We start from the raw sequence: 25915 nt of genomic DNA, 5'->3' as shown, positions 1-25915 counted from the left end.
CGTGTCAATAAAGAGCTTGAAGGGAAATGTATTTGTAGGCTTTTCCTTGAAGTCTCTGATATCTGGGGGGTTTCAGAATAAATGCTAACTATTATGACTATTGCATGGGACACTATGCAAGTCTCTGATAACTGGCCAGGAGATTAAGGAGATGGGGAGAGCTGAAGAACAACTAAAAGACAAAGCTTGCAGGGGACGTTGCACAAGTCTCTGACATAGAGCCAAGTTGGACAAAGGAGAAGGACAAGAGGAAGGAAGACTATGAGCCTTCAGCACGAGAGACCCCCAGAGGGACCACCAGAGACTGTTACGCATGTGCCAGTAGGAGGGTTTGTATTCCGGAAACTAATTATAATAACCCTGTTTTTTTAGAAGTAGTAATGAATATGTATTAGCCTAGGAGCATAAAAACCAGCTGCTTGATGTAACTGGTGTGCGTCTTGGTGGAGCAGAGACTCCCGGTGCACCCAGAGCTGTTTGCTTACCTCTATTCCTTTAATAAATTGTAAACTTTGATGATAGTCCTATTTTGAAGACTGAGCCATTTATTACAAATGGGGGCTCGTCCGGGATGGCTTTGGTTCCTGAATTCTGATTTGATCTAGGAGAGGCGCCCCACCATTTGGTGGCTCCCATTTGAGTCGGGTCAGGACTGATGCCATCTTGAACCTGAATAAAGGTAAGCAAAGATTTTGATTTTTTTATGAGCTCCCTTGCCGGCTGCAGCACTGTATTTTGCCTGTAATTCTGTGCGTGAAGATCTGAATGAAGACGACGGAGTCCTAAGTGTTTAAGGAGTATACCATTTGGTTGGGTGGGATTCGGTTGCCTGTGTGTGTAAGAGTGTGACTGAGACGGAACTTAGTTCCAAAGTGAGTGTGGAGGTCTTCTAACCGCGGTTCCAGTCTCCCGTGAGGGACTTGGCTGGTGAAGGACCGAAGGGATTCCTATAGGATTCGTGGGTGGGTGATAGGTCCTAAACCCCCTGCAAGACACTCTTACTAAGGTAAACAAGGGCTGTGGGAATTGCCATAGTAAAATTCCTACATGGGTCAGACAGAATTGAAGACCAAGGACCAGAAGAAAGGGAGAAAAATACCAGAAAGTCCATTAGGAATAATGATTAGAAATTGGAACAATAGGGGCCCCAGAAAATGAAAGAATAAATTAAAAATGGTCCATTATTATATGATAGAATGACCAAAAGAACCCTTAAGACCCCATGTATTTTGGTCGATATTTGGGTCCATGGAGGACTGGGTCTGTCAGGCTTTGAACATTAATGTTAATAGTAGAATAACTGTGGATCCAGAAGAGAGCAAGTATGCTGCAGCTGAAACATTGGAATTAGAAATTAGAGAGCGATTGATTAAGAATGAATATGTGCTACATTTGTGATGTACTGTGTTTGTGTTGCGCTTAGACCTCCAGATTACAGGAGCCCCTCGGACCCCGAGAACCAGATCAAAATAACCTCATGATTCGGACTTTAACCAAGGGGTCTGAGATAAGGAGGACTGTTCACAAAGGGACAGGTTATGCATATGTATAGGAGTGTTGGGAAACTTCATGTATATGTAACTCTTTACTAGATATAACCAAAGCAAGTTGCCACATTAGGCGTGCACGACTTTGGTGGGACTACCCCCCCCCGGTGCCGCCCAGAACTGAGTAAACATACCTACTTTACAATCTTACTGATTGTGGAGTCAGCTTTCTGTGAGTCATTTTGGTGAGCCAGGCAGGAGACACTCTGCTCAGCTGCGGGATCGGCTGCGGCGCGGACGCCCCTAGGTGCACCCTGAGTATTTTGCTCAGAGGGGACTCCACTCTCAGCTGCTCCGCCTGTATCCATACTAGTCCATGGAGCCTGGTGGGATTCATCCCAGGGTGTTTAGAGAGCTGGCTGATGTCATCGCGGGACCTCTCAGTTATTTTTCAATGGTCTTGGGAATCTGGAGAGGTCCCAGTTGACTGGAAGCTGGCAAATGTTGTGCCAATTTTTAAGAAGGGCACGAAAGAAGACCCTGGCAACTACAGGCCTCTCAGACTCACATCAGCGCCTAGTAAAATTATGGAGAAAATTATCCTTGAAGTTAGTGAAGCGCACCTGGGGGACAATGCAGTCATAGGTCCCAGACAACATGGGTTCACTAGGGGTAGGTTCTCTTTGACTAACTTGATTTTCTTTTATGATAAGATCACCCATCTAGTCGAACAAGGGAAACCAGCTGATGTGTTCTTCTTGGATTTCAGTAAAGCTTTCAATACAGTTTCTCATAGGATCCTACTGGACAAAAAGTCCAGCATACAGGCATACAGCTAGACAAAAACATCATACAATGGGTGAATGATTGGCTAACATGTATGGCTCAAAGGGTTATGGTAAATAGGGTTTATACCAGGCTGGCAGGCAGTCAGCCAGGGCTCCATTTTAGGGACAGTTCTTTTCAGTGTTTTCATAAATAATTGGGATGTAGGACTAGAAGGTGTTTTGAGAAAATTTGCTGACGACACTAAACTTGGAGGAGTTGTTCAATTTGTTGAGGGTGGAAAGGCCTTTCAGAGAGATCTGGACAGATTGGAGAGCAGGGTGATCACCAACCACATGAAGTTTAACAAAGGCAAGTGCCGGGTCCTGCACCTGGGAAGGGGCAACCCTGGCTATACATACAGACTGAGGGACGAGATGCTGGAGAACAGCCTCGCAGAGAGGGATCTGGGGGTTTTGGTTGATAGCAAGTGGAATATGAGCCAGCAGTGTGCCCTGGCATCCAGGAGGGCCAACCGTATCCCGGGGTGCATCAAGCACGGCATTGCTAGTCAGTCGAGGGAAGTGATTGTCCCGCTCTACTCTGCGCTGGTCAGGCCTCACCTCGAGTACTGTGTGCAGTTCTGGGCACCACAGTACAAAAAGGATGTGAAGCTGTTGGGGAGTGTCCACAGGAAGGGCTATGAAGATGGTGAAGGGCCTAGAGGGGAAGACGTATGATGAGCGGCTGAGTTCACTTGGCCCATTCAGCCTGGAAAAGAGGAGGCTGAGGGGAGATCACCTTCCTCACGAGGAGGAGTGGAGGGGCCGGCGCCGATCTTTTCTCTTTAGTGACTAGTGCTGTCACTAGACCCTTGGGAATGGAGTCAAGCTGCGACAGGGGAAGTTCAGCTTGGATATCAGGAAAAGGTTCTTCCCTGAGAGGGTGGTCATGCACTGGAACAGGCTCCCCAGGGACACAGTCACGGCACCAAGCCTATCGGAGTTTAAGAAACATTTAGACTATGCTCTTAATCATACGGTCTGAATTTTTGGGTAGACCTGTATTGTGCCAGGATTTGGACTCGATGATCTTTGTGGGTCCCTTCCAACTCAGGATGTTCTATCATTTTATGTTTTTATGATTCTATGATTCAATGAAATGTTCTAGGACTATATTGTCAGACAGGCAAGCTTTATCCTGTCCATGGCTTACCATTTGGTGGCATATTGTAGGGCTATGCTTATAGCCCTTAGGGAGAACAGGAAATGTATATTTTCTACTTTTTCATGTAAACACAAACTGGTCCTGACACGGTGGAAAGTTATTGACTGAGAAAAAGGCATTGATGAGATGAAAAGCTGCATGCCAATTGCCAATTTGAGTAACTAGTTGCTCCATAATAGTGACTATAATCTAATTGCAATATTTCTCCAGCCTTGGTGCCCTAACAAAGCTGCCCCCTAGGTCCTTCCAAACATCGTGAGGCCAGCTTAGCATGTACTGTGACTGTGGTGGTTTTACTGTGCTAGGCAGCCGAACACCACAACTGCTCTCTCACTCCCCCTCCTTATAAGAGGAGGGGAAGAAGTAAAGGATAGTACAACCTTCACCCCTTATTCCATAACATTTGTGTCACTCTCGGGTCCCCCATACATTAGCATATAAGTATTCTCATCACCATTGTTCCTTGTTCTTTAACAGACTGATAGCTATATTTTTTCGTTCTATAGGTCTTTCTTGGAAAATATTCATAAGAACTGTTGAAGCTTTAGGCTTCATCTTCCAAAGTGGTCACTCGGGGAAGGCAGAGTTGTATGTCTGGATGCCAGCACCAGCTTAGCTCAAGTCCTTGTTGCACTGCCTGGTTCCTTGCAAATTTGACCTGTCTTTGATCCTGCAGCGTCTTCCTACAACATATAACTTAGATTACAGATCTAAGGTTACAGGTGTATTGAATGCCCCTCCAAGTGAAAGCAAACTGCGGCCTGCATGCTGCTGCCAAAGGGATGGAGAAAAATGCATTAGCAATATCAACTGTGGCGTACTACTTGGCTGCCTTTGACTCTAGTTCATATTGGAGTTCTAGCATATCTGGTACTGCAGCACTCAGTGGTGGCGTGACTTCGTTCAGGCCACGATAGTACTCTGTTAGTCTCCACTCACCATTAGACTTTCGCACTGGCCATATGGGACTATTGAAAGGTGAATGAGTCTTGCTGATCACTCCTTGCCTCTCCAGTTGACGAATTAGCTTATGGATGGGAATCAGGGAGTCTCGGTTGGTGCGATATTGCCGCCGGTGCACAGTTGTGGTAGCAATTGGCACCTGCTGTTCTTCGACCCTCAGCAACCCCACAACAGAGGGGTCCTCTGAGAGACCGGGCAAGGTAGACGACTGTTTAATGCCCTCTGTCTCTAAGGCAGCTATGCCAAAAGCCCACCGGAGCCCTTTTGGTTCCTTGACATATACTCTTCTAAAAACCAGGACACTATATTCACATGTTGCATGAATTTCCCAATAACCCTCTTGATGTAAAACAGTTAATATTTGCCTCATTTATTCAGCATTTCTCCCCCAATCAGAGAGTATCTGTTTTCCTTTGGACTTTGTGACTCTTAATTCCTTAAAAACCTCTTTCTCTTAAAACTTTCTTGTTCTTTTTAGTTTTGGGTAGGGGTAGCTCAACAATTCCCTGAATCCTCTCTGGATTTATTCTTCATTCCCCCTCTGACACTATATGCCCTAAATATTTGACTTCTCTTTCTACGAATTTCAATTTATTTTCCAATACTTTCAAGCACTGTTTTCCCAGAAAGTTGAACAGCTTGTTAGTGGCTTCCTTCACAACTGTTTTTTCCTGTCCTGACAATAAAAGATCATCCACATATTGTAACAGTAACATCTCCTTTACAGGTTGGAATTGCTCCAAAATCTATTCTAGTATTTGCCCAAATACATTGGTGGCCCTGTAAACCTCTGAGGTAAAATTGTCCATCCGTATTGCAGCTTTCGCCCCATTTCAGAGTCTTTCCACTCAAAGGCAAGTATATCTTTGCCCTCAAGGTCTGAGAGCACCCTGTTAATAATACCTTTATTCCAGTCTAACAGTTTACTATTTGAATGCCCAATTGCAACATCAAATCCTTTCCCAACAAATTAGTCCCTGCCTCGGGTGCATACAGTAATTGCCCAGTGATCATTCTATCCCTAGCCTCAGCTTGGTGTCTCCCAAAAGTAGCACTGTTATCCCAGCACCTTCTACCCCCATCACCTTTACAGTTTCATTAGTTAATTTAAGCCTTAATACTTCACAGGCCAGTAATGACCTAGGTGCCTCAGTGTATTGGGTTCACATGGTAAGGTTCTGGTAGCGGAGGGGGCTGCAGTGGTAGCCCCTGTGAGAAGAATCCAGCAGCTGCCCCATGTTAGATAAGGGCCAGTTTCAGCCTACTCGAAAGGGGCCCACTGCTGCCCAGAGCCAAGCCATGAGCAATGCAGTTTAAATCTCTGTGAGAGCACATCCAAAACAGTGAAATAGTCTTTTACTACAGGAATTATAATCAGATTGGGTTCTTCTCCCACTAATTCAAGTATTCTCTCACTTCCTTTCTTTATTAGGACGGCGAACATTTCCAGCCGCGTTGCAATAGTTTTTGAGGGTTGATGGGGTAAAAAGACCCATTCCAGGACCACTAAGGGGTCCTTACAGGAGGGGTCCCATTGCCCAATAATAGCCACTGGTTGTCGTTCTTGATTACAAATATATAATTGAAGGGGGAGGTTCTCACTACGACGATGGCATTACTGTGCTGAGATTCTTTCGTTAACCATTTGCAATGCTTTATGAGCCTCCTCAGTCCATCGCTTTGGGGCATTAATAACAGTGTTTCCCTTTAATAACTCAAAGAGAGGCGCTAATATCGAATTGTCTATCCCACATTGTAGTCTAATCCAGTTTATATTGCCTAGTAATTTCTGTACATCATTCAGTGTCTTAACATCTGCATTAATGGATATCTGCTGTGGTTGAATGGTTTGCTGTAAAATCTTCCACCCCAGATACTTCCAAGGTGCTTGGGTCTGCACCTTTTCAGGTGCAATTTGGAGTCCTGCTGTCTGTAACGCTTGTTTTAAGGCAGGCAGTGCCTCTTGGACCTTATCACTAGAAGGTCCAGCTAGTAGGATATCGTCCATGTAGTGGTATATGTATATCTCCGGAAAGCATTGGCGTACTGGTTGGATAGCTTTTGCGACATAGGTTTGGCACGTGGCTGGGGTGTTTTTTCATGCCTTGTGGTAGTACGGTCCAATGATATCGGTCCATAGGCTCCTTCCTATTGATCTTTGGTAATGAAAAGGCAAAACGAGAAGAGTCATCAGGATGCAAAGGAATTGTGAAAAAACAGTCTTTCAAGTCCATAACAACGATGTCCCAATTACAGAGTATCATTGTAGGTGAGGGTAATCCTGGCTGCAAGGAGCCCATGTCCTCGATCACTGCGTTGATTCGTCGCAAATCATGCAGTAATCTCCATTTCCTGCACTTCTTCTTGATGACAAACACTGGTGAATTCCATGGGCTGTTTGTTGGAACAATATGTCCTTGCTGGAGTTGTTCTTGAACCAACTCCTGCAATGCCGCAATCTTATCTCTTGTAAGCGGCCACTGATCCACCCGTATTGGTGATTCCCTTTTCCATGTGAGACAGAGTGTCGGTCGCTCATCAATGGCCGCTACTGAAAATTTTCAGGAGAGGAGATGGTGAATTTACATTGTCCCATCACATCTCGCCCCATCGGGCTGATGGGGATATTAGTAATGTAAGGGTGTACTGTGCACGTAGTATCTTCTTGGGTTTTTATAGTAAGCGTCGTGGCACTCTGAAAGGTGCTTGACATTCCTCCCACTCCAACCAATCCACCTGAGGGAGTTGTCATGGGCCAAGCAGAGGGCCAGTCTTTAATGGCAATTACAGTAACGTCCGCTCTAGTGTCCGCCAGCATCTTGCATTGACTGGAGGGTGGGTGCTCAGAATTATTCCAAAGGGTAACAGTAAGCATTGGCTGATGCTGGGCTATGTCGGCGGCCCAAAACATCTCGGGGAACCTGGTTGACCCGAAACCTGCTGCTCCCCTGATAGCATCCACAGCCTTTGGTACTACTGCTTGAAAAAGAATCAATTGAGCAATTCTAGTTCCCTTTGGTATTGACAATGGTGGAGACGGTGTCCAAGCCATAGCTTGGATTTGTCCATTACAGTCGGCATCAATTATCCCCGGCAAAACAAACAATCCGGTCAAAGTTGTACTTGATCGTCCTAGCAGCAATGCACTACAGCCATTCCCAATTGGTCCTTTGACATTCAATGGAATTTTATGAACGTGAGTACCCCACAAAGTGGCGTCTGTTACTGTAGAGACATCCACTCCGGCACTCCCTCTGGTTCTTGCTGAGCGGGTGTCCACGGTGGTAACCGTGGCAACGCGGCAGCAGATGGCGCTGGACCCTGCGTCAGCATTGCATTTGGAGCCCTCCCTTGTGGGAGGTTCCTCCTTTAACCGGGAGGCGGGGGTACTTGTGTCGTCGTGCGGCCCCGCCCCGCGCTCCTCCTCCCGTTTCCCTGCCGCGGCGACAGAGGCTGTCTTTCCGCGTTGTATTTAGAGCGGCACTGGCTCGCCCAGTAGCGTCCCCTCCCACATCCGGGATACAAAGTGGGCGGGACTGGAGGCGAGCTGCCCGCCCCCGCCCCCACCTGGGGCATGCAGAGACTAGGTGGTTCGGGTCTCTACACCGACTGCGTTTTATCTCCCCTGGGGGTCCTGACTGATGGTTAGTGCTGTTGCAAAAGCGGACGCCAGCGATTCGGTATGATGTTCGATACAACCCACTTGGTTACACGCCTCTATCATCTGAACTATTGTTGCATTCACGGGCAGAGTCTGTAGCACCTTTTTACAGTCGGTGTTTGCGTTTTCTACCGCTAGCCTTTGTAGCAAGGCGTCTTTTGCTTCCCGATTGTCAATCTGCTTATCTAGTGCATCGCGAAGCCGATCGATAAACTGCGTGTATGGTTCAGACACCCCTTGCTGGACCTTTGTAAAGGGCTGCGCGGGCTTCCTTGTCTTTGGAGTTCTCTGGGATTCTTAACATTGCCTGGAGGGCTAGGGTTGCAGTCAGCCAGAGAATGCCTGAATCTAGATTCGCCTGAAGGTGTGGATCCGCCATCGGGTCTGTACCCATCAATTGAGGTATACCGACTCTGAAAAGTGGATTCCCCCGGTTGTCTTTCTAAATTTTGGAGTGCTGAGTGTTCGCACAATTCTCTCCATTTCTGTTCCCATAATAACTTCTGTGTCAGAGTTAATATCATCGTTGCTACTTGTCGTATGTCAAAGAGAGTTAAAAGCTGTCCTGTCATGACATTCTCCAGCAGGGACTGCGTAAATGGGGCCAATAACCCATAAGTGGTCACTGTCTTACGTAGTTCTTTAATAAGGTCCCGATGGAAGGGTTGCCAGTCATTTTGCCCACAATCCTGAACTTGGACTGGAAAAGCGAGTTTCCCCCCCGCCCCCCCCGCCTTTATTGCTTCTCTCTGAAGTTGTTTCCAATGATCTCAGGGGTCAAAGGGACCCCCCACGGGCAGCGCCGTTGGCCCTGTGGGTGGTGGCACTGACGGCCGCTGAGACACTGCCCCCGCCTCTGTTCCCAGGTCTAACACTTTAAACAACTGTTGTTTGATTTGTAGGTACTCTCCAGAGCAGCTCACAGGACAAAGAATTAGCGTGTTCTCATATGGCTCTGGTTTTGCTGCTACACTGTATTCCATCAGAGTTACACAGGATGCCACTCCTGGTGAGTGAAAGGAAAATATTCTAATCAACTCCTTTGCACAGCTAGCCTCTAAATGCTTTGTTACATTGAAACATGGGATTAGAAATTAGAGAGTGATTGATTAAGAATGAATATGTAGGCAACAGTCATTGCTTAATATGTGCTACATTTGCGATGTGCCTGTGCTGCACTTAGGCTTCCAGATAACAGGAGCCCCTGGGACCCCAAGAACCAGATCAAACCAACCTTATGGTTCGGACTGTGACCAAGGGCTCAGAGAGCATGCGCAAGGAGACAAGGTGAAAAGTTCAACCTTGGGGATGAAGACATCTTACTTCATCCTCACAACCCTCAGTGCCCACCACCAGAAGGCACTGCGCAAGCACAGAGGGGAGGAGTTTATGGAAATTACTTCTTGGAACTAATTTTAATACTAAGCGGGGACGGGTTATGAATATGTATAGGCATACTGGGAAACCTCATGCATATGTAAACCTTTACTGCATATAACCAAAGCAAATTGCCGTGTTAGGGGCACACGACTTTGGTGGGACTACCCCCTGTGCCGCCCAGTGCTGTATAAACATACCTACTTTACAATCTTACTGATTGTGGAGTCAGCTCTCCATGAGTCAACATTACCTACCAGCCTATGTAAACCTGTAGAACAGTGCTTAATGACAGTAAAGTTAAAGACCATTCCAGCTCCAGGGAATGGTTTAAGTGTCTCCTTGTGCAAATAGATAATATTTTTTTAAATGCTACAAGTGTTTTGCTCAAGTAATTGGGAATATTTGTAACTAACCAGAAGTTTAATTTCTATAACACAAAATATTTTGAACGGTCTTGAAATGTTAACATGCTAGTGTGCAGCTCTCAGTACTTGTGCTACCTTACATGATGGGTTGATGTTTTAGGTTCTGCATTGGACAAAATAACTGCCAGCCTTTCTGATCTTAAAGCAAGACTTGACTCAAGAAAACGTATTGCACCTGATGTCTTTGATGAAAACATGAAGATTAGACAGGAAACATATCATTTAATAAATATAAATCATTCCTAATCCTACAGTAAAATATTTATTACTTAATTTGTATGAATTTAATTAAATGATTTGGGTGTAGAATGAAGAGAATGTCCAACTCTTTCTACTTCTGTATAGCTTGTAAAGTGTTTTTCTATACCTTGTATTCATTGGCCTGATGTGGCTGAAATGAAAATGCAGACTTGGTTTTCCTGTCTTACCACTTCCAAACTGCAATGTGTGAAAGGCCTGTGTTGTATAAAACTCTCACCAGGAACCAACTAACAGTATGTTACTGGCTTTTTTTAAAAACAGCCAACTATATTCCACAGTGTTCAGTAGATCTCTTTGAGGGAATATGGTACCTTGTGCGTGTGGATGAAAAATACAGAAGAACTTATGCATGACACCCACTCATGGGTGATGGACTCCTGGAGGCAGGAGTTGAAGTTATCCACCCAGGCATTGTTTGTGAGGTGAACACTGTGCACTCTTTAAAAGTTTTATATCAAAGTTGGAATAATTTATGTTTGTCTTAGCATGTGCATGTCTGTTAAAAGAGGAAAGGGTTTAACGAGTTACTTCAATGCTTTGTTAAAATATGTAACATACAAATCAGAAGTTTGAAAAAAATTGAACATTGGATTTTTAAAAGTACATTTCATCATAACAAGAACAAAGCAAGAAACAGGACAAGGGAGAATGGGCTGAAGTTGCACCAGGGGAGGTTTAGGCTGGATATTAGGAAGAACTTTACTGAAAGGGTTGTTAGGCATTGGAATGGGCTGCCCAGGGAAGTGGTTGAGTCACCATCCCTGGAGGTCTTTAAAAGACGTTTAGATGTAGAGCTTAGGGATATGGTTTAGTGGAGGACTTGTTAGTGTTAGGTCAGAGGTTGGACTCGATGATCTTGAGGTCTCTTCCAACCTAGACAATTCTGTGATTCTGTGATCTTGTTTTTTTCCCAAATATTTTTGAGATCAGCCTCAATTCACCCCGTTTGGCCTACATATATACAGCAACTGGCATTAATTATAGTTCAACCCCCCTCCTTGCAAGGCTAGTAATAAATCCAGTACCATTAGATTCTGGAATACTATCTTTGACAGACTTTAAAAGACGTTTAGATGTAGAGCTTAGGGATATGGTTTAGTGGAGGACTTGTTAGTGTTAGGTTAGAGGTTGGACTAGATGATCTTGGAGGTCTCTTTCAACCTAGATGATTCTGTGATTCACATAATCAGTTTGCATGAAGCATAACTGATTTGAATGACTTAAGACCAAGCCATCCAGTGTAGCATGAATATTGTTTGAGAGTTGGACTGGCCCTGAATTATGAATGTACACAAACTAGAAAACTGCATTTAATTTTTCTTTTTCCTCCTCTTCTTAGTACATCCCAAGCCCTGCTAAGAAAGTGCCAAGAATCCGTGCAACAACAGAATCTGAAGGCATTACTATTGCCACTTCCGATGGGGAGCATTAAGATACCTCTGTGAGGTAGGGAATGGAAAAAGGTGTGAGGGTAGGGTGAAAGAGAGAGAGGTTTACAGTAGTACTGTAGTAGTAGTTTAATTGTATGATAGTACTTAATTGGAGCATGGAAAAACTGTTTAAACTCCTTGAAAGGATTTCTCATAATACAGTGTGCTGATGCTTAAATATTTTCAAAACATGAAAATCATTATAATATACTGGAGATGGAGGGACTTGTTAGGGGCTTTGTGGATTTCTTAACATGTATGTTTGTTTTTTTTTTTAATTGATGAGTAGTAGTTGTAGTCTATCACAAGGTCTTTATCCACGGGGAAAAAAACAAACAAACAAACAAACAACAAAGCAAAACAAAAAACTGTCAATTTGTACTTAAAAGCATGAGGCAAAATAGTCTGGGCTTTTAATGTTAGGGTTCTCAGTGCCTTGACAGTAAGCAGTCTTCTGAATACTGCATTTCTCTTTCCCTTTATCACCTTCCATTTCTTCTCCCAATCTACCTCTCCTCACCTCCTTGCTTTGGGAAAGGTATAGAACCAAGTAACGTTCATTACTGAAATAAAATATCTCTCTCTCCTATCAAAATAACTGGATCAAGAACCATTAGGCTGACAGTCATGTGTGTGCCTCCCCCCCAACTCTGTAACCAACTATCTTAGTTACTATGGAATTACACCAAAGAATCATTTTGTGTGTTTTATACCTGCATTATTATAAATCACAGCAGCCTGGAAGGAAAGAGGAATGAGGAGGGAGATATAGTTGTTCTTCTAAGGAATAAAAAGGTTATATTTCTTGATTTGGCACCTTTCAGGAATATTTAATTGTAATAGAAATATTTAAGGCAGCAGAATTTTCAAATAAAACTTTTAGATATTATGAAGCTGTTTTAGTTGGCAAACTAAGAAAGGGAAGAAGATCACTTTGTCTGGAACTCTAGCCTCTCACTATTCTTTATATAATACATTGCTAAGAGACTATTTCTAACTTTGAATTTGGTTTTGTACTTTGGAAGTCATTCTCACTATTGGAGCTGTTGTAAGAGTCGGGTCTTTTTTTGTTTTTCTTCCCCTCCCAACATGCAAGCTAAAAGCTATCCATTTTACAAGTGGTAGATATGCAGTGCTAATGGGGAGTCCATTCTGGTAGATTTATAAAACCTGGACTGGAAATTAACTATGACATGAGCCTTGTAAGTTTGTAATACATATATTTAATTGAGCTAATGTACGGAATGAAGTTTTGTTGATTTTTTTTACTTGTTTGATAATTCAACAAAGCTACATTATCTAATATAAAGTAGCAAGAAATAATTAATCTGTTTAAATCACAATCTTTTTTGTATAATGAAGTTTTTGTATTATCTGTCACTTACTTGGTAACTTGCTGTATTTGTACAGTCAAGCCTTGGTAAAATAGTTGTTTATTATAAATTGATACTAATGTTTGCTCTGTTGAAAGTAGTGGAGATATGATGCATGAAGATATAATTTGAAAGTATTTTGATATAGGTTGCCCTCATTAAACTTATTTTGGCACCAGGAAAAAAAAAATGTCATGGAACAAAGGCTGTTGCTGGCAGTGGACAAGCCAAGAATTGAGATACTGGCACAAAACGTTAACCACAGGGACCTCACTGTCTGTGAGGCTGATTCTTCATTAAAATAAAGTTTGAGATATTTGAAACCTGTTGGAGTAGTGTTGACTTGTTGGGTTTCAGGATGCATTTTTTTGTTAATAAGAAAGAAAGAGGAAACTGGCCTTGTGAAAACCCAGAGTTCTGAGATCATAAGCTGTGTGAACCTCCTGGATCTTTCTCTTTAATATCATTCCATTTCACAGTCATTCCATCATCACAATCTTCACAAACTTGACTTACATCAAAAAACAAAAAGAATTCCCCACACCAAAATAAACATAACATCATCACAGCACTGACAAGGTGGACAATTTACACACGCACCACCCCTTGTCCCTTCACCACATTAACATGAAACATATTCCTTCACAATTACTGCTTTCTTAGATTCCTCACAATTATTACATTCATAACAATCATCCAGTCCATGTTTTGCCTGTTACTTCTCTCAACTATCATCCTTATCTCAAATTCCTTGAGCCCCACATCAGGCGCCAAAAAGGACTGTAGTGGTTTTACTCAGGTGGGCAGCTGAGTTCCACCACGGCCACTCTCTCACTCCTCCTTCCTCAAAGAGCTTGAGGTTTGAGATCAGAATAATTTAATTAAAGGGAAAGGGAAAAAAAAAAAAAAGGCCATGTGGAAGCGCAGAGAGAAAGGGGGAAAAAAAAAGTTATTCTCTACTTCCCATCAATGAGCGATGTTTGGCCACGTCCTGGGAAGCAAGGCCTCAAAATGCGTAGTGGTTGTTCAGGAGGAACAGTCCCTCCCCCACGAGAGCCCCTTTTTATTGCTGAGTGTGACATCAGGTGTTATGGAATATCCCTTTGATTGGTTTAGGTCAGCTGCCCTGGCGATGTCCCCTCCCCATCACTTGCCCACCCCCAGCCTGCTGGCTCTTGGGGGCTTGGAAGGAGTCCTGATGCTGTGCCAGCACTATGTGGCAATAGACACAACACTGGAGTGATATCAGTGCTGTTCCAGCTACGAGTGCAGAGCACAGCACTGTGTGGGCTGCTGCAGGGAAAGGTGACTCCATCCCAGACAGACCCAGCACACCTGCCACCAGTGGGGGACCCATGTTGGAGATGTTTGCTCTTCACAGATTGACCCTGTAGTACAGACCCATATTGGAGCACTTCTTGAAGACCTGTTGTCTGTGGGAAGCCAGCATAGGATCAGTTCAAGAAACATGGCATCCTGTTGGAGGGACCCTACCTTGTAGCAGGGGAAGAGAGTGACCAAGGTAGCCTTTGGGCCAGTCCGAGCAGGACAAGATGTAAATAATGTGCTCTACACCGCAGCTGGGGAGGATTGCCCCACCTAGAGCCTCTGGCAGAAAGAGCCCCGGGGAAACTCAAGGTCAACCCTAGGGTTTCGGAGTCAGGGATACAGAGGATCTGAGGCCTGCCACACTCCAACCAAAAAAAAATATATATATATATAAAAAATAATAATAATAAAAAAAGATATAAATATAAAATAATAATAATAAAATAATAATAATAATAATAATAATATATAAAATAATAATAATAAAAAAAGAAGACCTTCTGTCTTACATACCCTTGTATAAGCACAAGTCTAAGAAAAACAGAGTGGTTAATGTATATAGTTCTTGTATCTTGCAAAGGAATGTTTTAGCAAGTCGTGTCAATAGAGAGCTTGAAGGGAAATGTATTTGTAGGCTTTTCCTTGAAGTCTCTGATATCTGGGGGGTTTCAGAATAACTGCTAACTATTATGACTATTGCATGGGACACTATGCAAGTCTCTGATAACTGGCCAGGAGATTAAGGAGACGGAGAGAGCTGAAGAACAACTAAAAGACAAAGCTTGCAGGGGACGTTGCACAAGTCTCTGACATAGAGCCAAGTTGGACAAAGGAGAAGGACAAGAGGGAGGAAGACTATGAGTCTTCAGCACGAGAGACCCCCAGAGGGACCACCAGAGACTGATACACATGCTCCAGTAGGAGGGTTTGTATTCCGGAAACTAATTATAATAACCCTGTTTTTTTAGAAGTAGTAATGAATATGTATTAGCCTAGGAGCATAAAAAACAGCTGCTTGATGTAACTGGTGTGCGTCTTGGTGGAGCAGAGACTCCAAGCGCACCCAGCGCTGTTTGCTTACCTCTATTCCTTTAATAAATTGTAAACTTTGATTATAGTCCTATTTTGAAGACTGAGCCATTTATTACAGTGGAAAGGCCTTGCAGAGAGATCTGGACAAACTGGAGAGCTGGGCGACCACCAACCACATGAAGTTTAACAAAGGCAAGTGCCGGGTCCTGCACCTGGGAAGGGGCAACCCTGGCTATACATACAGACTGGGGGACGAGATGCTGGAGAGCAGCCCTGCAGAGGGGGATCTGGGTGTTGTTTTTAACAGCAAGCTGAACATGAGCTAGCAGTGTGCCCTGGCATTCAGGAGGGCCAACTGTATCCCGGGGTGCATCAAGCACGGCATTGCTAGTCGATCGAGGGAAGTGATTGTCCCGCTCTACTCTGCGCTGGTGCGACCTCACCTCGAGTACTGTGTGCAGTTCTGGGCACCACAGTACAAAAAGGATGTGAAGCTGTTGGGGAGTGTCCAGAGGAGGGCTATGAAGATGGTGAAGGGCCTAGGGGGGAAGACGTATGATGAGCGGTTGAGGTCACTTGGCCCGTTCAGCCTGGGGAAGAGGAGTCTCAGGGGTGACCTTATCGCTCTTTTTAAGTACCTTAAAGGAAGCTGTAGCGAGGTGGGGGTTGGTCTATTCTCCCACGTGCCTGGTGACAGGACAAGGGGGAACGGGCTAAAGTTGCGCCAGAGCTGTTTTAGGTTGGATGTTAGGAAGAACTTCTTTACTGAGAGGGTTGTGAGGCATTGGAATGGGCTGCCCAGGGAAGCGGTTGAGTCACCATTCCTGGAGGTCTTTAAAAGACGTTTAGATGTTGAACTTAGCGATATGGTTTAGTGGAGGACTTGTTAGTGTTAGGTCAGAGGTTGGACTCGATGATCTTGAGGTCTCTTCCAACCTAGACAATTCTGTGATTCTGTGATCTTGTTTTTTTCCCAAATATTTTTGAGATCAGCCTCAATTCACCCCGTTTGGCCTACATATATACAGCAACTGGCATTAATTATAGTTCAACCCCCTCCTTGCAAGGCTAGTAATAAATCCAGTACCATTAGATTCTGGAATACTATCTTTGACAGACTTGTCACCTTTTCTTGCAGTGCCCAGATCACATCTAGAGTGTTATTTTATAATTCTTCAGTTATGGCTAAGATAGCTTTTCACAATAGCTTTTTCTAATTCACTCACCTCTAACCAAGGGATAAACTACCTCGCAAAAAAAAGCCAGCATAGGATCAGTTCAAGAAACATGGCATCCTGTTGGAGGGACCCTACCTTGTAGCAGGGGAAGAGAGTGACCAAGGTAGCCTTTGGGCCAGTCCGAGCAGGACAAGATGTAAATAATGTGCTCTACACCGCAGCTGGGGAGGATTGCCCCACCTAGAGCCTCTGGCAGAAAGAGCCCCGGGGAAACTCAAGGTCAACCCTAGGGTTTCGGAGTCAGGGATACAGAGGATCTGAGGCCTGCCACACTCCAACCAAAAAAAAAAATATATATAAAAAAAATAATAATAATAAAAAAAGATATTAGCAGTGTCTGAAGGGGTTTGATCTGCATCAGAAGTGGGTGGTACTGAAGCACAGCTACTCCTGGCAGCACAGTTGCTGGTGCTGGGCTGGCTGTTCAAAGGGTGGGTTCCCTCTACACATTATGCAACTGATACTATGTGGAGTAAATTGGTTGCACTGATTACTCAGCGGATTCGAATAGGAAACCTCAATCACCCAGGAATTTTCAAAGTGATTGTAGACTGGAGTATCACCAGAGGAGGAGGTGACACATGCTGAAGAGGCCCTGCTGTATAACAAGCTATCAGAAAATCACACACACACACAAATAGTTTCTAGGTTGGAAGAGACCTCAAGATGATCGAGTCCAACCTCTGACCAAACACTAACAAGTCCTCCACTAAACCATATCACTAAAAAATGAGAAGTAATATGCCCTGTTCACTGATGAGTCATGTCGTATTCTGGGAAAACATTAGAGGTAGAAGGCTGCTGAAGGAGAAGGTGAATCGAGTCTGTTTGCAGAACTGAAAATCATACAGCTGGCTTTAGATATTGCTGAACGAGAAAAGTGGTCAGAGCTCCTTCTCTATACTGACTCAAGAATGGTAGCAAATGCCCTGGGGGGATGGTTACAGCAATGGAAGCAGAACAACTGGCAGCACAGGGGCAAACACACCTGGGCTGCTGCATTGTGGAAAGATATTTCTGCCTGGGTAGAGAACCTGGGTGTAAAGGTACACCACGTAGATGCTCATGTGCCCAAGAATTGGGCCACTGAAAAACATCAAAACAACCAGCAGGTGGATCAGGCTGCTAAGATTGAAGTGGCTCAGGTGGACCTGGACTGGCAACATAAGGGTGAATTATTTATAGCTCAATGGGCCCAAGACACCTCAGGCCATCAGGGTAGAGATGCAACATACAGATGGGCTAGTGATCGAGGAGTGGACCTGACCATGGACACTATAGCACAGGTTATTCATGACTGTGAAACGTGTGCTGCAATCAAGCAAGCCAAACGGTCAAAGCCTCTTTGGTATGGAGGACGATGGCTGAAATATAAATATGGAGAGGCCTGGCAGATTGATTATATCACACTCCCTCAAACCCACAACGGCAAGCGCCATGTACTTACAATGGTGGAAGCAACCACCGGATAGCTGGAAACATATCCTGTGCCCCATGCCACTGCCCGGATCACTGTTTATGGGCCTTGAAAAGCAAGTCCTGTGGTGACACGGCACCCCAGAAAGAATTGAGACAGACAATAGGACTCATTTCCGAAATAACCTTAAAGACACTTGGGCCAAAGACCATGGTATTGAGTGGGTGTATCACATCCCTTATTATGCACCAGCCTCCGGGAAAGTCAAACGATACAATGGACTGTTGAAGAGTACACTGAAAGCAATGAGTGCTGGGACATTCAAAAATTGGGATACACATTTGGCAAAGGCCACCTGGTTAGTCAATACTAGGGGATCTGCCAACCAAGCAAGACCTGCCCGATCAAACCTGTTATGTACTGTAGAAGGGGACAAAGTCCCTGTAGTGCATGTAAAAAATATGCTGGGAAAGAAAAAAACAACAACACAGCTGCTGCTTGGAGACGGTGTGGGCATCGGTTAGCAGGTGGTGAGTAATTGCATTATGCATCACTTGCTTTGTACATGTTATTGTTATTATTTATTTTATCTTTATTATTATTTCTCTTCCTTTTCTGTCCTTTTAACTGTCTTTATATCAACCCACAAACTTTTACTTCCCCTCCCCCCTCATTCTCTCCCCCATCCCCATGGGGGGGTAGGGGGGAGCAAACGGCTGTGTGGTGCTTAGCTGCCTACTGGGTTAAACCACAACACTGTGTAATACAGATAGGATTAAAAGTAATAACATATACTGTAACCTAGAATACACTATAACCCAGAGGATTCTGGTGGTGAAGTTATAGGGTTTAAGAAAAAGGAAACTTGGTCTATCGGGAAGAATGCCCCTGTGTTCTTCTTAGCCTGTGTAGTACCCCTCCAGGCCTGTTGTTGGCAGTTTCTGTGTTCAGGAATGACAAAAGAGAGTATGTTTTTAATGTTTTGTTTGTTTGTTTGTTTTTAAATAAAAAACAGAAAAGCTCATGATATCTTTGTTGCTAGTATAAGCAAAATGTACCAACTTAGGATAAAAATCCAGTCTTTCTAGCTTGGTTGTGTAAAATTGAGACTTTGCTTAGATACAGAAGTAGAATAATGAACGTGAAGACTCATTTATCAAATACTTAATGTTTGTTAATCATGTATTTTGCTGCAATGAAATAACATGGGCTTAAGATAAGTATATTCTTCTCCAGGGCTGAAATCTTATTTTCAGGTAAAAGACCTTCTTTATAACACTTTATATTAAACTTATTATGATGTTTACTGTATGTTCAGACCAAAATATCTGAGGCTTGCCTTTTGTAAATGAACTTGTAGAATACCTAAAACTTATTTTTTTAAGTTAATATAAACTTACAGAAAGTTAAAGTATATATGAAATACATGTAGGCCTATAGAAAGAGATGTGGATAGATGAGCTGGTTTTATGGTTTTCTTTTTTTTTTCCTTTAAGATCTACCATAATGCCTGGGTCTATTTCAGTGAATGCTGAATGCTGTTGGCCCAAAGATGTGGGAACTGTTGCACTAGAAATATATTTTCCCTCTCAGTATGTTGACCAGACAGAGGTGTAGAAGTATGATAGTGTGGATGCTGGCAAATACACCATTGGGTTAGGCCAGTCAAAGATGGGGTTCTGCTCTGACCAGGAGGATATCAGTTCTCTCTGTCGGACTGTGGTTCAGAAGCTTATTGAGAGAAACAGCCTTTCCTATGACTGTATTGGGAGATTAGAAGTTGGAACGGAGACAATAATTGATAAATCAAAATCTGTAAAGACTGTCCTGATGCAACTTTTTGAAGAAACTGGTAATATAAATGTAGAAGGAATCGACACCACAAATGCATGCTACGGAGGCACTGCTGCTCTTTTTAATGCTATTAATTGGATTGAGTCCAGTTCTTGGGATGGTAAATACAAGGTATTTTCTTGTAAAGTTATGTCATTCTCTATTGTTGAGTAGTCTGCCTTATAATTACTGGAATGTGGCCATGGACAGCTTTGTGCTTTTTAGGAAGGACACTCCAAAAAGATAAGGTGGTGGAGTTGCTCTTTATATGAGTGAGCAACTGGAATGTATGGAGCTCTGCCTGGGGGGGATGAAATTGTGGTGGTTTTACCGTGCTGGGCAGCTAAACCCCACAACCGCTCTCTCACTCGCCCTCCTTTAGATAAGGAGGGGGAGAAATAAAGCAAAGAACAACTCACGGGTTGAGATAAGGATAATTTAATTAAAGGGAAATAATTATAATAATTAAATAAAGACTACCATGAACTAAACAATTTAACTAAGGGGAAATAAAAGGGAAAGGGGAAAAAGGGAGGAAAACAAACAAACAAAATAAATGAAAGCTATATGGAAGTGCAGAGGAAAGAAATTACTCTCTACTTCCCACAAATGAGCGATGATTGACCACGTCCTTGAAGCAAGGCCTCAACGCACGCAGCCGGTGTTCGAGAGGAGGACCGACGTCTTCTCAACGAGAGCCCACCCCTCCCCTCTTCTTCCTGTTTCCACCTTTTATTGCTGAGTGTGACACCACATGGTATGGAATATCCCTTTGATTGGTTTAGGTCAGCTGCCCTAGTGATGTTTCTCTCCTCACTTTTTTGCCCACCCCCTAGGAGGGTTAGAGAAAGGCCCAATGCTGTGCCACTGCTGCTCAGCAGTAGACACAACACTGGTGTGATAACACTGCTGTTCCAGCTACAAGTACAGAGTACGGCACTGAATGGGCTGCTGCCGGGAAAGTTAACATTCCAGCCAGACCCAGTACAACCTCCACCCCTTATTCCATAACATTTGTGTCACACTCAGATCCCCATACTTTAGCATACAAGCATTCTCATCATTATCCCTTGTCCTTTAACAGGACAAGGATTTAACAGGACAGGATTAATAGGCAGATGTATCTTTTCATTCCATAGGTCTTTCTTGGAAAATGTTCATAAGAACTGTTGATGATTAGGTCTTCATCTGCCAAAGTGGCCACTCAAGGCAGGCGGAGTTGGATGTCTGGACACCAGCACCAGCTTAGTTCAAGTCCTTGTTGCACTGCCCGGCTCCTTGCAAAGTTGACCTGTCGTTGATCCTACAGCATCTTCCTACAGCATATAACTTAGATTATAGATTAGTTTTCTCTCAATGTCAAATCTCCTTGAGGCACACACTTGATATCCCCATTCTTTTGCATGACCCACCAGGTATACCCTGGTCCTTGGGCGAAGACAATCCCATGAGTGGGTTTGCCTTTTCCCGAGGCAGGAGCAACCCACACTGCCTTCCCCATCCACCTTCCTATATGCACTACGGGAACCTTAGCTCCTTTCACAGTGTGTAGGGGTTTTGTTTCGGCAGGACCAGCACGGCTGTCAGACCCCCTATTGTTAACTAGCCAAGTGGCTTCTGGTAGATTTGTGTCCCATTGTTTCCACGTCCCAGCACCTAATGCTCGTAACATAGTCTTTAACAGTCCATTGTACCTCTCAACCTTCCCAGAGGCTTGTGGGTGGTAAGGGATGTGGTACACCCACTCAATACCATGCCTCTTTGCCCAGGAGGTAACAAGATTGTTTCGGAAATGACTCCCATTGTCAGACTCAATTCTCTCTGGTGTACCATGACGCCACAATACTTGTCTTTCCAGGCCCAAGATAGTGTTTCGGGCTGTGGCATGGTTTACAGGGTATGTTTCCAGCCACCCAGTAGTTGCTTCTACCATGGTGAGTATGTACCGTTTGCCTTGGCGAGTTTTTGGGAGTGGTCTGATATAGTCAATTTGCCAGGCCTCACCATATTGAAACCCTAACCATCTCCCCCTGTTCCAGGGAGATTTTACCTTCATGGCTTTCTTGATTGCAGCACAGGTCTCACACTCATGGGTAACCTGTGTGATGGCCTCAATGGTCAAGTCCACCCCTCGATCACGAGCCCATCTGTAAGTGGCATCTCTCCCCAGATGTCCTGATGTTTCATGGGCCCATCGAGCTACAAACAGCTCACCCTTACGTTCCCAGTCTAGGTCCACCTGAGCCACTTCAATTTTCGACGCTCGATCCACTTCTTTGTTGTTCTGATGTTCTTCAGTAGTGCGACTCTTGGGCATGTGGGCATCTACATGACGTACTTTAACATCCAGGTTTTCTACCCGGGCAGCAATATCTTGCCACAGGGTAGCAGCCCAGATAGGCTTACCTCTGCGCTGCCAGTTGCTCTCTTTCCATTGCTGCAGCCACCCCCACAGAGCATTTGCCACCATCCATGAGTCAGTATAAAGATACAATACTGGCCAATTTTCTCTTTCGGCGATATCTAGGGCTAGTTGTATGGCTTTTACTTCTGCATACTGACTCGACTCACCTTCCCCTTCCATGGCTTCCACAACTCGTCGTATGGGATTCCACACAGCAGCTTTCCATTTCCGATGGCTCCCTATCACACGGCAGGATCCGTCAGTAAACAACGCATACTGCTTTCTGTCTTCTGGCAACTCATTGTATGGTGGTGCCTCTTCAGCACGGGTTACCTCTTCTGTTGGCACTCCGAAATCTCTGCCTTCCGGCCAGTCCATAATCTCTTCCAGGATTCCTGGGCGATTGGGTTTTCCCATTCGAGCCCGCTGTGTAATTAACGCTATCCACTTACTCCATGTAGCATCAGTTGCACGGTGTGTAGTGGGAATTTTCTCTTTGAACATCCAATGTAACACAGGTAGCCGCGGTGCCAAGAGGAGCTGTGCCTCTGTACCCACAACTTCTGAAGCAGCTCGAACACCCTCATATGCTGTGAGTATTTCCTTTTCAGTTGGGGTGTAATTGGCTTCTGATCCTCGATAGCCCCGACTCCAGAAGCCCAGAGGTCGACCTCGAGTTTCTTCTGGGGTTTTCTGCCAAAGGCTCCAGGTGAGCCCATGCTCCCCAGCTGCAGTGTACAGTATATTTTGCACAGCTGGTCCAGTACGGACAGGCCCAAGGGCTACTGCACGAGCTATTTCTTGTTTGATTTGTTCAAATGCCTGTTGTTGCTCAGGGCCCCACTCAAAATAGTTTCTCTTTCGAGTCACTCGATATAGAGGACTCACAAGCTGACTATAGCCTGGCACATGCATTCTCCAGAATCCCACGAGGCCTAGGAAAGCTTGCGTTTCCTTTTTGCTAGTTGGCGGAGACATTGCTGTTATTTTATTGATCACATCCATTGGAATATGGCGACGTCCATCCTGCCATTTTACCCCCAAGAACTGGATTTCCTGTGTAGGCCCCTTGACCTTGCTCTTTTTAATGGCAAAACCAGCTTTCAGGAGAATTTGGATTATTTTCTTCCCTTTCTCAAAAACTTCTTCTGCTGTGTTGCCCCACACGAGGATGTCGTCAATGTACTGAAGGTGCTCAGGAGCTCCCCCTTGCTCCAGTGCAGACTGGATCAGTCCATGGCAAATGGTAGGGCTGTGTTTCCACCCCTGGGGCAGCCGATTCCAGGTGTATTGGATGCCCCTCCAAGTGAAAGCAAACTGCGGCCTGCACGCTGCTGCTAAAGGGATGGAGAAAAATGCATTAGCAATATCAATTGTGGCATACCACTTGGCTGCCTTTGACTCTAGTTCGTACTGAAGTTCTAGCATGTCCGGCACTGCAGCACTCAGTGGTGGCGTGACTTCATTCAGGCCTCGATAGTCCACTGTTAGCCTCCACTCGCCATTAGACTTTCGTACTGGCCATATAGGACTATTAAAGGGTGAGCGAGTCTTGCTGATTACTCCCTGACTCTCCAGTTGGTGAACCAACTCATGGATGGGAATCAGGGAGTCTCGGTTGGTGCGATATTGCCGTCGGTGCACCGTTGTGGTAGCAATTGGTACCTGTTGTTCTTCAACCTTCAGCAATCCTACAACAGAAGGGTCTTCTGAAAGGCCAGGCAGGGTAGACAGCTGCCTAATCTTCTCTGTGCTCAAAGCAGCTATGCCAAAAGCCCACCGGTATCCTTTTGGATCCTTGAAGTACCCTCTCTTGAGATAGTCTATGCCAAGGATGCATGGAGCCTCTGGGCCAGTCACAATGGGATGCTTTTGCCACTCATTCCCAGTTAGACTCACTTCAGCTTCCAGTACAGATAGTTGTTAGGATCCCCCGTCACTCCAGAGATACAGGTGAGTTCTGTCCCTTGGTAGCCTGATGGCATTATGGTACATTGTGCGCCAGTGTCCACTAAAGCTTTGTATTCCAGTGGTTCTGATGTTCCAGGCCATCGGACCCACACAGTCCAATAAATCCGGTTATCCCTCTCCTCTACCTGGCCAGAGGCAGGGCCCCTCTAGTCCTGGCTGGAGCGTCTGCCACTTAATTCTTGCAAATGCACAAATTCTGGCAAATGAGAGGTAGAGGTCCCTTCATCGTGGTCAAGAATAACATCAGCTCTTCTACTGCCTCTGGGGTACTGCCCAATAGAAACTGGAGCAGCATTTCTCTTAGGAGCCCCTCTTCTTGCTGCTGTATTTCCTTTCAGTTCACGTACCCGAGCAGCTAGGGTTGAAGTAGGTACACCATCCCATTTCCTCATATCTTCCCCATGGTCACGCAGATAAAACCACAAGGTGCCACGTGGTGTACGTCTTGGGTACTCTCTCTCTTGAGCAGGCGAATGCTGATTCTTAGTGGCTGAAGTATCACTCTGTCTAGATGAGGGGGAATATACTTTCTCCACAAGCTTGTCAAGTCCTTTAGACAATTTCTCCACAGCTGAGACACAGGACTGTAGCGGACCAGAGAGATTGTCTTCATATTTTTGAAGCTGGCAGGAGACATCATACATTGTTGGTCCCATCCCCTCATCCCAGTGAATTGCTGCCAGGGTACTGGCATGTGCTGATGGTGCACTCCGCACAAATTTACGCCACATGGATGTTGTGCACTGGACTTCATCGGGGTCTTGAGGTGTCTGGGCATTGTCCAAATCACTATAAATCATCTCCCACACAGCTAATTCCCGCAGATGTTGGAGACCTTTATCCACAGTGGTCCACTTGCCTATGTGATATACAATATCTTCCTTATGGGGATATCTTTCTTTGATAGCTGCCAGGAGTCGTCTCCAGAGGCTGAGGGCCTGTGCTCCTCTCCCGATTACTTTGTCGATTACCCTTTCTCTAGAGAGGGATCCCAGCTGCTTGGCTTCATTGCCTTCTAATTGTAGGCTACTGGCCCCAGCATCCCAGCATCAGAGCAGCCAAGTGAGGATGTGTTCACCTGGGCGTCGACCATAATCCTTTCGTATTTCTCGCATCTCACTCAGGGATAAGGATCGAGTGATTTCTGATTCCTTTATGATTTCCGTCTCGTCTTCCTGCTGTTTTTGTGACGGCTCTGCTTTAGAGGTGCCTGCCAATTCCCCTTCTCCCTCCTTCTTAGGAGAGCCTTCTTCCCTTACTAAACGAGCTGACCTCCGTTTCCATTGTTTTGACTTGACTATGGGGGCGACTGATACCATAGTTGGTTGGTCCTCTGGGTCAGCCACAGCATGTGTTACTTGGTCATCAGATTCAGAGACTTCCTCCCTCTCTTCAAGTTGCTGGATGATGTTAAACAGTGTTTGATAGGAATAAACCAGGACCCAGCACAATGCTGCAAGCTGTCGTTCTCCGGCATTATCAGGATCAGGACATACAACTCTCAAACATTCTACCAAGTTTTTAGGATTTAGCACTTGCTCAGGGGTGAAGTTCAAAACTATTGGAGGAGACACTCGTGACAGGTATCTGCTAACATCATCCCACACACCGTGCCACTCACCACGAGACTGTTTCGGGACAGATTCCCAAATAAGTTTTCTAAACAATCGACTAATCTTAGAGAGAAAATGAAACCTGTTATTCAGAATTAGAAATAGC

The 25915-nt window shown here is 44.7% G+C and overlaps 3 long non-coding RNA genes across 5 annotated transcripts in view; all 3 read left to right on the top strand.

The window, feature by feature from the left end:
* The window catches only part of LOC311426372, a 265382-nt gene that overhangs the window by 83136 nt on the left and 156331 nt on the right, over positions 1–25915 (top strand). The gene's annotated exons all lie outside the window — the stretch shown is intronic.
* LOC311426445 overlaps positions 1–25915 on the top strand; it is a 93923-nt gene that overhangs the window by 30517 nt on the left and 37491 nt on the right. The gene's annotated exons all lie outside the window — the stretch shown is intronic.
* Positions 7951–10400, top strand: LOC311426374. Its single transcript, XR_014686682.1, has 3 exons — positions 7951–8122; positions 9006–9112; positions 10009–10400. It is a non-coding gene; the product is annotated as an uncharacterized lncRNA (long non-coding RNA).

The sequence above is a fragment of the Aythya ferina genome (assembly GCF_964211825.1).
Source record: "Aythya ferina genome assembly, chromosome: W".
NCBI lineage: Eukaryota > Metazoa > Chordata > Aves > Anseriformes > Anatidae > Aythya > Aythya ferina.
This window is presented reverse-complemented; position numbering and strand designations above follow the sequence as displayed.